The following is a 12,238-nucleotide window of genomic DNA, read 5'->3' on the forward strand; positions in this document are numbered from 1 at the left end:
GAGTCATAGGAATAGGGTCGTATTTTAAATTCATAAAATTAATCTTATTTTTTTTTAATCAAGCAAATAGTGAACACTTAATCTCTGTGCCGGATTTTCAGTGGGTAGAGTAGAAATATAAAAAGCCTTAATTGCTTTAAGAAGCTTAAAACCTAGATGTGGACTCACAAGGTTAATAACAGTGAAACATATGACAGTTTTGTATTAAATTAGGAGTTAAGAGGAAGGAGAGATTGCTGTGGTCTGATACCAGCAAGAAGACTTCTCAGAGGTGGTAATTAAAGGGAGGTGGGGACTTCTGGATAAAGATGTGGCTTAAGCACATTCATTTTTCTTCCCCTCTCTCCTCAGATCCTACTAAGATAGTAGTAAAGGATTACAAATGAATAAGTCATAAACAGCAAAAAGAAAGGCAACAGGGCTTTAGGAAATGAGATATCAACAAATTTTGGAAAGATGAAGGACGGAGTTATAGAAAGAATTTGCATGAAGGAATATAAAGAAGGTGTTATGGCTGAATTGCATTCTCCCAAAATTCATATGTTGAAGTCCTAACCCCCAGTACCTCCAAATGTGACTGTCTTTGGAGATAGGGTCTTTAAAGAGGTAAATTAAAATGTGGTCATTGGACCCTAAACCAATATGATTGTTGTCCTTATGAAAAAAAGATTAGGACACACAGAGGGAAGACCATATGAAGACACATGGAAGAAACAGCTCTCTGCAAGCCAAGGAGAGTCCTCCAGAAGAAATCAACCCTACTGAGACCTTGATCTCCAACTTCTAGCCTCCAGAATTGTGAGAAAATAAATTTCTGTTGTTTAAGCCACGTAGTCTGTGGTACTTTGTTATGGTAGCCCTAGCAAACTAATCGGAATGTATTCTGGAATGCATTCCAGAACGCTTCAGAGGCTCTGGACCAGGGAAAGGGTAGGGTAGGTGTCTATCATAAATTTTGGGAAATTCTCAGTCGTTATTGCTTCAAATATTTCTGCTCCTTCTGGTATTCCTGTTACATATATATTACACCTTTTATAATTGTCCCACAATTCTGGAATATTCTGTTTTGTCTTTTTCTCCCTTTTTTCTCTTTGCATTTCAGTTTTAGAGGTTTTGTGTTCTGCGTGTAGGACTATGATCCATCTTGAGTAAGTTTTTGTGAAAATTTCACTGGCTAATTGCACTGGTCAGATCGTCTCGAATTATGCTGAATAAGAGTGGTAAAGGGAACTTTCTGCCTTCATCCTGATTTTAGGGGGAAAGCATTCAGTCTTTCATCATTAGGTATAATGCTAGGTGTGTTTTTTTGTTTGTTTGTACATACTCTTTATCAAGCTGAGGAAAGTCCCCTCTATCCTCTATTTCTATATTTTTTTTAATTTTAGTTTTTTAAAGATTTACTTATTTTAGAGAGAGAGAGAGCACAAGCGGCAGAGGGAGAGGGAGAGAGAATCTCAAGCACACTCCACACTGAGTGTGGAGCCCAACAGGGGGGGTGGTGGGCTCAATCTCATGACCCCGAGATCACATCTGAGCTGAAACCAAGAGTCAGAGGCTTAACCAACTGCACCACCCAGGTGCCCCTGAAAGTTTTTTTTTTTTTTTTTTTTTTTAAATCAAGAATGGGTGTTAAATTTTTTCAAATGCCTTTTCTGTACTGATTAATAAGATCATGTAATTTTTTCCCATTAGCCTTTTTATATGGTGGATTACATGGATTATTTTTCAAATATTGAACTAGGCTTGCATCCCTGGAATAAAGCCCATTCATGGTATAGAATTCTTTTTATAGCATGCTGAATTCCATTTGCTAATATTTTGTTAAGATTTTTTACATTTATATTCAGGAGGAATATTTGGTCTGTCTTTGTACTGTCTTTGTCTGGTTTTTGGAACTAGGGTAGTACTAATTTCATAAAACAAATTGGGAAATGTTCTCTCCTCTTACCTTTTTTGGAAGGGATTATGTAGAATTGGTGCTGATTCTTCCTTAAACATTAGATCAGATTATCCAGTAAAACAGTCTGGGTCTGTATATTTATTTCTTGGGAGTTTTTAGATAACAAATTAAATTTCCTTCAAACTATAGAACTATTCAAATTATCTATTTCATATTGAATGATAATGGTGGTTTGTGTTTTGATCCATTTCTTCCAAGTTGTTAGATTTGTTTGTGTAGAGTTATTTGTAGTATTCTCTTATTATCCTTAAAATAATTTCAATTATTTTAAATTTCTTGAGGTTTGTTTTATGGCCCAGCATATGGTAAATGATTTGTGGGCCCTTGAAAAAGCTATGTATTCTTGTGAAAATTAAAATAATTTGTATTTTATGAATGCTCAACCTGTTGGTTGATGGTGTTGAGTTCTTCTATATCTGCTGTTTTGTCTAGTTGCTCTATCAGTTGTTGAGAGAGGAATGTTGAAGTCTCCAACTATAATTGCAGATTTATCTATTTCTTATTTTGATTCTATCAGTTTTTGCTTCACATACTTTGCAGCTGTGCTGTTTGGAACATATACATTTAGGATTGCTATGTCTTCTTGGGGGATTGATCCTTTTGTCATTATGTAATCTCCTTGTTTCTAGTGATTTTCTTTGTTACTTAATATAAGTACTCCTTTGGTTGCTTTCCTTTGATTAATGTTTGTGTGATATGCCTTTTCCTATCCTTTTACTTTCAAACTTCTTGTATCATTATATTTGAAGTAAGTTTCTTGTAGACAGGCTATGGTTTGGTCATGTTTTGTAATCCAATCTGCTTATTTCTGTCTTTTAATTTGTATATTTAGGCCATTTAATGTAATTATTGATATATTAGAATATAAGTTTGCCATTTTATTTTTTGTTTTCTTACTGTTTTTCATTTCTGTTTTCTTTTTCTTGCCTTCTTGTGTGTTACTGGAACATATTTTAAAATTCCATTTTGGTTTATCTCTACATATAGTTTTTTAAAGTATATGTTTTAATATAGCATTTTTATTGCTTGCTTTAAGTATTGCATTATATATACATAACTTATTGCAGTCTCTTTGTATTGTCATGTTACCGGTTTGAGTTAAATATAGAAATCTTATCTCCCTTTACGTCCCTTTATCCTCCCATATTTGTAAGTCTTATATATCTTCTCTACATATATTAGAACCATATCGGACAATGTTATAATTTCTGCTTCAACCTTCAAACATAATTTAGAAAGCCTGTTGTAGGAAATAATGTTATATAGGAAAAATGTAAGAAAATAATGTAGGAAAGCCTATTGTTTTCTTTCTGTTTAGAGAACTTTCTTTAGCCATTCTTTTGGACAGGTCTCCTGGTAAGACCTCAGTTTTCCTTCATGTGAGAATTTTTTGATCTCCACATCATTCCTGAAAGGTATTTTTACTGGAATCCAGTGAGTCTATTAGATTCTTTGTTGGTAGTTCTTTCTTTCATAACTAAAAAGTATTGTGTCCCTTCTTTTTGGTCTCCATGGTTTATTATGAGAATTCCACTGTCATTGTAATTTTCCTATAGGTAAGTTGTCATTATTCTTTGGCTGCTTTCAAGGTTTCTAATCTATTAATTCCTTTATTCTGTAGTTTCTAATGTTCTTTCAGTTCATTGTTTCTCCCCTATGTTTCCCCTTGCTGTTGAGCCCATCTACTGAGATTTTTATTCCAGTTAATATATTTTTCAGTTCTCACATTCCATTTCCACTTCTTTACATCTTCTGTTTCTTAATTTTTATTTGTTTTAAGCATGTTTGTAATTGCTTATTGAAGCATTTAATCATGGCTGCTTGAAAATCTTTGTCAGATCATTCCAACATCTTTGTCATTTTGGTGTTGGCATTTAGTCCTTTTTTTTCATTCAGTTTGAGCACTTCCTTTTTCTTTGTATAACAAGTGATTTTTATTTTTTATTTTATTTATTTATTTATTTTTAAAATTTTATTATGTTATGTTAGTAACCATACAATACATTATTGGTTTTTGATGTGGTGATCCACGATCCATTGTTTTCGTATAACACCCAGTGCTCCATGCAGTACGTGCCCTCCTTAATACCCATCACTGGGCTAACCAATCCCCCCTCCCCCCTCCCCTCTAAAACCCTGTTTGTTTCTCAGAGTCCATAGTCTCTCATGGTTCATCTCTCCCTCCAATTCCGCCCCCCCCATTTTTCCCTTCCTTCTCCTAATGTCCTCCATGCTATTCCTTATGTTCCACAAATAAGTGAAACCATATGAAAATTGACTTTCTCTGCTTAACTTATTTCACTTAGCATAATCTCCTCCAGTCCCATCCATGTTGATGTAAAAATTGGGTATTCATCCTTTCTGATGGCTGAGTAATATTCCATTGTATATATGGACCACATCTTCTTTATCCATTCATCTGTTGAAGGGCATCTCGGCTCTTTCCACAGTTTGGCTATTGCGGACATTACTGCTATGAACATTGGGGTGCATATGGCCCTTCTTTTCACTACATCTGTGTCTTTGGGGTAAATACCCAGTAGTGCAATTGCTGGGTCATAGGGTAGCTCTATTTTTAAATTTTTGAGGAACCTCCACATTGTTTTCCAAAGTGGCTGTACCAACTTGCAACAAGTGATTTTTAATTGAAACCTGGGGATATTCATATTATGTATGAAAGTCTGGGTCTTATTTAAACCTTATTTTTAAAACCGATTTAATCTGGCACTTCTCTGGCAGGCATGTGGGTGGGGGGCACCACCACCCTGTTACTAGCAGGTGGAGGTAGAATTCTGGGTTCTCCACTCAGCCTCTGTTGACACCTGGGTGAGGGTGGGGATTCCTCATTACTGATGGGTGGAGATGGGAGTGTCGTTTCCTCATGTGGTGACACTGTGGTAGGGGCAGTCTCTCTCTCTTTTTTTTAAAGATTTGTTCATTTATTTTAGAGAGCATGCGTGGGGGGGAGGGGCAGAGGGAGAGAGAATCTCAAGCAGATTCCCCACTGAGCATGGAGCCTGACACGGGGCTTGATCCCATGACCCTGAGATCATGACCTGAGCTGAAATCAAGAGTTCTAAGCTCAACTGACTGAGCCACCCAAGCACCCTGGGGCAGTCTCCTTATTGCTGAATGGAGATCAAAGTCCTGATTCTTTATTAGGTCTCCTTTGACACCATTCCATCTGGGAAGGGGAGTGGGCACCTCATTATTGCTGGGTAGAGGTAGAAGTTCAGTTGCTCTGTGGTGTCCACTGACATCATGAGGGGTTGGCATGCTTGTTACTGGGCAGTGGGGATGAAATTCCTGGCTCCCTATTTGTCCTTCTCTCATATCAGCCCCCTTCAGTGTTGGAGCTCCTCATTACAGCCTCATGAGGGTGGGAGCCTAGGCTCCCTACTTGGCTTTTGCTGGTATGGATGAGAGTGGAGCCATAGATTTTTTTTGTGGTATTTGTCTGGAGCAAAACTGCTATTATCTAGAAGTTTCTCCCTTGTTTGGCTGCTCCTTTCCTGGTCCTTGGCAAACTTTTGGGGCCTTATTTTGGTCTGTGCCCATTGGTGTTTCTGGGTTGCTGATCTTTTCAGCAACATGTTTGAGATACATGAGGCAAAAAGAAAGCCCAGGGTATTCACCACTGTGTTCTTTGGGTCCCAATCTCCCTAGTTGATCTGAGGTTGCCTCATTCTCTCTACATTTCAATCTTCTTATATTTGATTTATAAGTAATGTCCAGAGATTTTATTTGTATTTAGCAAGAGAACTAGGGAAAATATACCTACTACTAATAGTTCTAAAATATTTTATGTACTTTCAAACAATCTCCCCCAGAAGCTTAAGTCAAAATCTCTGCATCGTGCTTTGTTCCTCACTTTCCCTCATTTTCCATCCCTGAGTCCTCTTGGCTCTATCTCTGAAACATATTCAGATCCTCTCCTCTCCATCTTCGCTTTCATTATCCAAGGTCAAGTCAGGATCTGCTTTCTAGACTACTACATGTAAGAGTAACAGGTCTCCCTGCTTCCATTTCTTGCCCCTGCAACCCATTCTCTACACAGTTACTACAGTAAACTTTTAAAAACGTAAATAACTTCATGTCACTACCCTGATTAAGAACCTCTAAATGTTTGGGTGCCAGGGTGGCTCATTTGGTTAGACGACTGCTTTTGGCTCGGGTCATGATTCTGGGGTCCTGGGATCGAGCCCCACATTGGGCTCCCTGCTCAGCAGGGAGCCTGCTTCTCCCTCTCCCTCTGCCTGCTGCTCCCCCTGCTTGCGCTCTCTCTCTGTCAAATAAATAAATAAAATAAAAAAAAAAGAACCTCTAAATTTTTTTTTCATTGCATTTTGAATAAAATGTGAATTCTTTGTCATAGTCTGTTAAGTATCCAAATGATTCACCCCTTGCCTACCTCTCTAACTGCATCTCTTTTACTCCTCCTTTAAATCAAAATGATCCCATCATATAACCTTACTTTTCCTCCTCAGTACTTCTATCTTGTACCTACCTCAGGGCCTTTGCACTTGCTATTGCAGAGCCCAGAGTGCTCTTCTAGATCTTCACAGGATTCCTTTGCTCATGTGGATTCCAGCTAAACATCACCTTCTCTGAGAAGCTTTCCCTACCACCTCTCTTACCTAAGTAACTTTCTGTATTAACACCCTGTTTAATTTTCTTCAAAACATCTATCCCTAATATTTCCTGGTATATTTGTTTACTAGTCATCAGTTGTCTTCTCCTTATGAGATATAAACTCCATGAGATCAGGGTTATTTCCTATCTTGTTTACTGAGATGCTCTAGAGATACAGTATCTAAGTATTTTTTACTGATTGGATGAATTTAATCAGCTCCTAGTGAGCTAATCCCTAGTGAGTACAGGGATCTATGTTGGGTGTAAGATAATTTTTCACATCTGCCATAGAGACTCTGAACACTGACCTTTTGTTGTAGATATCTTGGTCACCTTTTATAAAGGAGGAAACTGAGGCTTGAGGAGATTCAGTACTTTCCCCCAAAGTTAATGGAGTCAATTCTACCATCATTTACTGAGGGCCCACTATATGCCAGGCTAAGTACATGATCCCAGGAACACAAACATGAGTAAAGCCCTCTATTTTCTCACAGTCTGGTGTGGGAGACAGAGCACAAACCAGTAACTACTACAATATGATGTGTGAATAAACTGTGGTAAGCCTTAAGCTCAAGGTAGGAACAAAACACTAAGAGAGAAAGAATTGTGTGACTAATTTTGCTGGATGGTTGGATGAAGATTTTGAAAAGCTTTACAGAGAATATGGCATTTGAGCGAGGCCTTCAAAGATGAATAGGATTTTGCCAGGTGCAGAAGGGGCGATAAGAGCTTTCCAGACAGAGAGAAGAAGAGCTGTGAAAGCAGGCTAGTTAGCTGTCTGAGAGCAGGCTGGGCTTTCACAACATTGATTAAAGTCAGCATTAAAGTGAATCTGGCCCAAGAACTGCATGAATAGGCTTTTATTCTTTTCCGAGTTAATGAATTTTTGATCTATCTCCAGGAGTCAATAAAGGTTTGCTTTGTCTAAGATTTCACTTCCAAAGTTATATGTGGATTTTCCTCAGTCAGCCTCTTCTATTCAAATGAACTATGGTCGCACCATGTGCAAGTGGGGATAAGATCACGGTCAACCCCCAAATAGCCTGGTTTGCTTTTTCTGCAGGCTTGGCGTGGTGTGATGTTCCGTAGTTAGGGAAGTCTCTCTTACCCTCAGCCAGTATGACCACATAGCAGACAATTCCTGAACTAGGAGTTCTTTGCTCTGGATTCAACCTTGCTGGTTGGAACACAAATATCACCAGGAAGGGGGGCTCCTGGGTAGCTCAGTCGGTTAAGCGTCTGCCTTTGGCTCAGGTCATGATCTCAGGGTCCTGGAATTGAGCCCTGCATCAGGCTCCCTGCTTGGCGGGGAGCCTGCTTCTCCCTCTCCCTCTGCTCCTCCCCCCTGCTCGTGCTCTCTGTCTCTCTCAAATAAATGACTAAACTCTTTTAACAAATATATTACTGGGAAGAGAAACATATAAAACTGTTATTGAATGTTAACATCTTTGTGAGAATGAATTGTGAGCATCTTCCTTCTGCGCTAGCCAGTGTCCTTAGGGAACCAAGGGCGTGGGCATTTGGTTGTAGGGGAAGGACAAGAAGAAGGATGAGTGCCAAAAATATGCAGAGCTGGGTACTCTGGTGCTTTTGGCATGTTAATTTTCTCAACACTCACCTTTTAATTTTACAGATTGGGTCACTGAGGCACATGGAAGCTGAGTAGCTCGACTGAGATCACACTGCTGACAGTAGTAGAACTAGGTCTGCTTCCAAAGCTGTACAGCTCCCTGCACCCGCCTTGTGTAGTCTACAGATGTGGTCACATGGGGAGGGTGGTGATGGGGCGCATGGTAGGGAAAACGGGGCAAAGATGCAGAGCGTGGAGGCCCAAATTCGCTCAGGTCACAGTCACACTTGGGGCTGGCCCTGAGGATAGTACTGTCTCTCTAGTCCTGGAGTTGTCTCTTTGACCTTATTCATGTGCTGTCTATCTAGAGCCGTTGGACAGGGTAGAAGCATTATATGGATAGGCTGATAAAATTCTTGGCAAAATAAAACGTACCAGATAACCCTTTAAAGTGACCTGTGGGCTTTGCTTCTGCAGTGAATCTGTGGCTTGAAGATAATCAGAAAACCTTTTTCATCAGATGTCACATCACAGATGAGAAAAGCAGTACAAAGGAAGGCAACACGTGAGTCAGGCAAACAGTGCGAGGTACAGGTTGGCTTAAACCCATTGTCCCTCATCCTTTGCAAGGCTGGTGTGATTCTCTGCCAAGTCCCCTTCCAGCTCATCCCTTGAAAGCATCAAGCATGACTTCAGGATCTGCCACCCGGAAATGAAGACTCCAGGCCACAGGGAAATGGCCGCCTCCTGTATGTTATACATATTTGTCCTCCAGAGATTAGAGAAGATTGTGCAGGCAGCCTAAACAAAGAAGCCATTGTGTAGTTTGTGGGGAGGGGCAGCACACACACACGCCTACATGCACATGCGTGTGCACACACCCAGCACCAACGAGCTGGTCGTCTACTCCTTGTGGTGCATGCACGCCGCTGGGCTCTGACGTGCAGTTGTCTGCTCTGCAGCTCTGCTGGGGAGTCTAGCCAGCCAGTCAGGCTCTCCCAGTGTACAGCGGGCTGGGAGGTAGAACTCTGTGCTGCGACTCGGTGTCAGGTGTCCGTCCACTCTGGGACAGACCATTGTGTAACTTCTGAGAGCTGGAACCTGGGTAGTGTTCTCCCTTTCACTCCTCCAGGCAACAAGCACTGTATTCAGTGACCATGACATGTACCTTGAACACATCCGTGCCGTAGATTCAGTGGTAAAGGAGATGTTGTTGGCTCCTTCTGACACTGGACATAAATTCTCACTTTCAGCATCGGATACAATGTCCTTATTCATTTCACTCCAGCCACTCGGGCCTCCATTCTGTTTCTCAAACATGCCTTAGGCCCTTGCCTGGGACTCTCTTCCCTCATCTTGCAGGCTTCGGCTCAGGGGTTACCTCCTAAGAGAGGGCTTCCCTCATCATTCGGACTCAAGGGATCTCCCTCCCTCCCTGCCACACACCTGCTCTGGGCATTCTATATCCACTTCTTTTGCTACAGTCTTAGCATTTATCACCACCTGATTGATCCTTTTTGTTTTACCAGGTGTTTCTTGTCTGTTTTCTAACCTCTAGAATGGTAACTTCTTACAAACAGGGACCTTGCCTGTTTACTGTACTCTTAGCCCTTAGAATCTTCTAGACTAGCCTGTAGTTGTTGTTCAATAAATATTTGTGAATGAATGAATGACACGTTCCTGCATTTGTGCTTGTAGTCTAGAGAGGCAGTTTAGCATCAGAACTTAGACTTGAAAGTCAGCAAAGCTAGCAGTTTGAATCCCAGCTGTGGCGCTGATGACCCAAGGTCCCTGAAGTTCAGATTCTTCGTCTGTGAAAGGGAGGTAATAATAGCACGTACTTCAGAGGTGACGTGAGGATTAAATAAAATAATTCATCTGAAGTGCTTGGCATTGGGTTTGTGACGTAGTGACAAGTGCTGTGTTTTATTGTTACTGGGAGTGACTCTAATGAGAATGCAATAAAATGTTAGGGATGAGGGGGAGGGGGAGGGCAGGCGGCCTCAATGACATCTAAGGCGAGACCTGTTTCAGAAGGTTTCATTAAGGAACCACGTCCAGCCAATTATGCCCATGACCCAAATCAACAGATTCGAAGGAGAGGCATTCGTGAGGGTCCCCATGGGCATCATAGTACCAGAAGGACCTTACCCGAGTTCTCCCTGCCCCTGGTAGCTCTTGTCTAACTTATCTGCAGCCCAAGACTCAGGTTCCTCCTTATAGGGGAGGAAGGAGCCCTCTGGCAGCAAGCACAGCCCGGTTAGCGATGCCAGTGAGTGACGTTAATAATCTGATGGGGCTGAGATCGCTTTCACTCGTTTAGAGTCTGGGTCACGTATCGGAAGAAACATACTAGCCCTTTTTCTACTGTCGGTTCAGATTTCGTGCTTCCTTCTGCATGTGCTATCTAAATTAAATCTCGACTCCACGAGGGAGCCCTCTGGCTTTTAGCTCCTATTTTTGGAATAGTAGTTAAGACTTGGATCTCCAGAAAAGGAGGCTCTAGGGCTCCTGCTGGGGCCTGGGCTCCCCCAGGCTCTGCATGTCTGAGGGTTAGTGTTCCTCTTTTTCCTGCCCCTGGGATATTGTTCAGCCAGTGACACCAGTGATAGCTTGAAGCTAAGCCCTCGTCCACCAGTAGTTCCAGGACCTCCCCCGACAGGCTCTGAAGCCAGAGTCCCAAGGACAGCATTGAAGTCCACCTTTCATGCTTGTCTGCCTCTTTTTTGCATGAGTAGATAGACTCCCAACAAAGAATGAGACGTAGTAAGTAGCAGCTAGAGATCTGCAGGGGGAAGAAATGAGTGTGGACGCTGGGGTTTACATCCTGGATTGAGAACGTTGCCGAAGGCCAGCTGGTAACAGTACTGGCACGTGAGGCTATTTTCAGTAACACCTGTGGGTAGAGCTGGGGAAGTGGGGGATGCTCCTGTGGGCCAAGTTACGTGGAGGTCTCTCTTACAGGGCTGCAGGGGACCTGCCAGATGGGGACGTGTGGTGGGACCAAGGGCGGTGACTCATCCTAGGATCGCTACTGCCACCATGGGGCCTCGCTCCCAGGGTGGAGGGATTGAGCTGGAAAATTTGGACCCATAAACAGATACAAACCTCTTTCTTTGGTTCCCCTCAGCAGAGCTTGGACAAATTGGCATTTTCAAGAGGACTTTACCAAATTCTAAGAGCAAATGTAGACCATAAATGAGGTAGATATTAGAGGCATAAAAAGTTCAGCTCACACGGTTCCGGTCTCACGACACCCGGGTAGCCTGTTGCATTCTGCTGTGTCCTCCGGGGTCCCCTAGTCCCCTAGTCCCAGCTCTGAGACAGCCTCCCTGTGGAGGGCACCTTCTTTCTTCCCTGAGGCCACAGTCTGGCTTCCTGGATGTCAGCACCTGGTTTCCTTGACACTTTCAGCTCTTCAAGGTCAAGGCCAAGGAAAAATGCTACTGCTGCCTGTCTTGTAGGGACTTCCCACTGAGTTTTAGATTCTGGTCTGAAGATGGGTATTTCTCCAGCCACCCCAGAAGATGATGCATTTCAGGGGAGACCTTTCCTCTGCTTAGAAAAAGCAGTTTGTTCTTAACACGTCCAAGGAGGAAACAATAAATACAAGCATTTAAGAACTACCCACTTACAGCTTCGTAAGGAAGTCACTGGTCCATGGTGCTCCACGGGGGGCAACTCTAAACAGAGTGAAGGCCTGGAAAGACACAGTTGGGCAAACTCCCCCTCTTCCTCAGTGCCTTTCTCAGAGTGTGTTTGTTCTGGTATCACCCACTTAGGGCATTTCTGCATTGTCACTCATTATGCCCCTGAGCTTCCATAGGCTTCTCAGTAGGTGTGTATGGTGTGTGCAGTATTGCCTTGCCCTGGACAGGAGGAAGCTTGTCTGGGGGTGCTGGTGGGGCTGGTGGAAGGTATTTCCTCAACTGTGAGATGAAGGGTGCGCTGGACGGGTGGGATGCTCTTAAAGGGGCCTGATCTATCTCAGTGAGCCTTTTCTTTTTCCAGCCTTTCCCACCAAACCTTGCTTTCTCACTTTTTCTTGATCCAGGACTCGGTCAGACATTGGTTTT

This window comes from Phoca vitulina, unplaced genomic scaffold, assembly GCF_004348235.1.
Source record: "Phoca vitulina isolate PV1807 unplaced genomic scaffold, GSC_HSeal_1.0 scaffold23, whole genome shotgun sequence".
NCBI classification, from domain to species: Eukaryota; Metazoa; Chordata; class Mammalia; order Carnivora; family Phocidae; genus Phoca; species Phoca vitulina.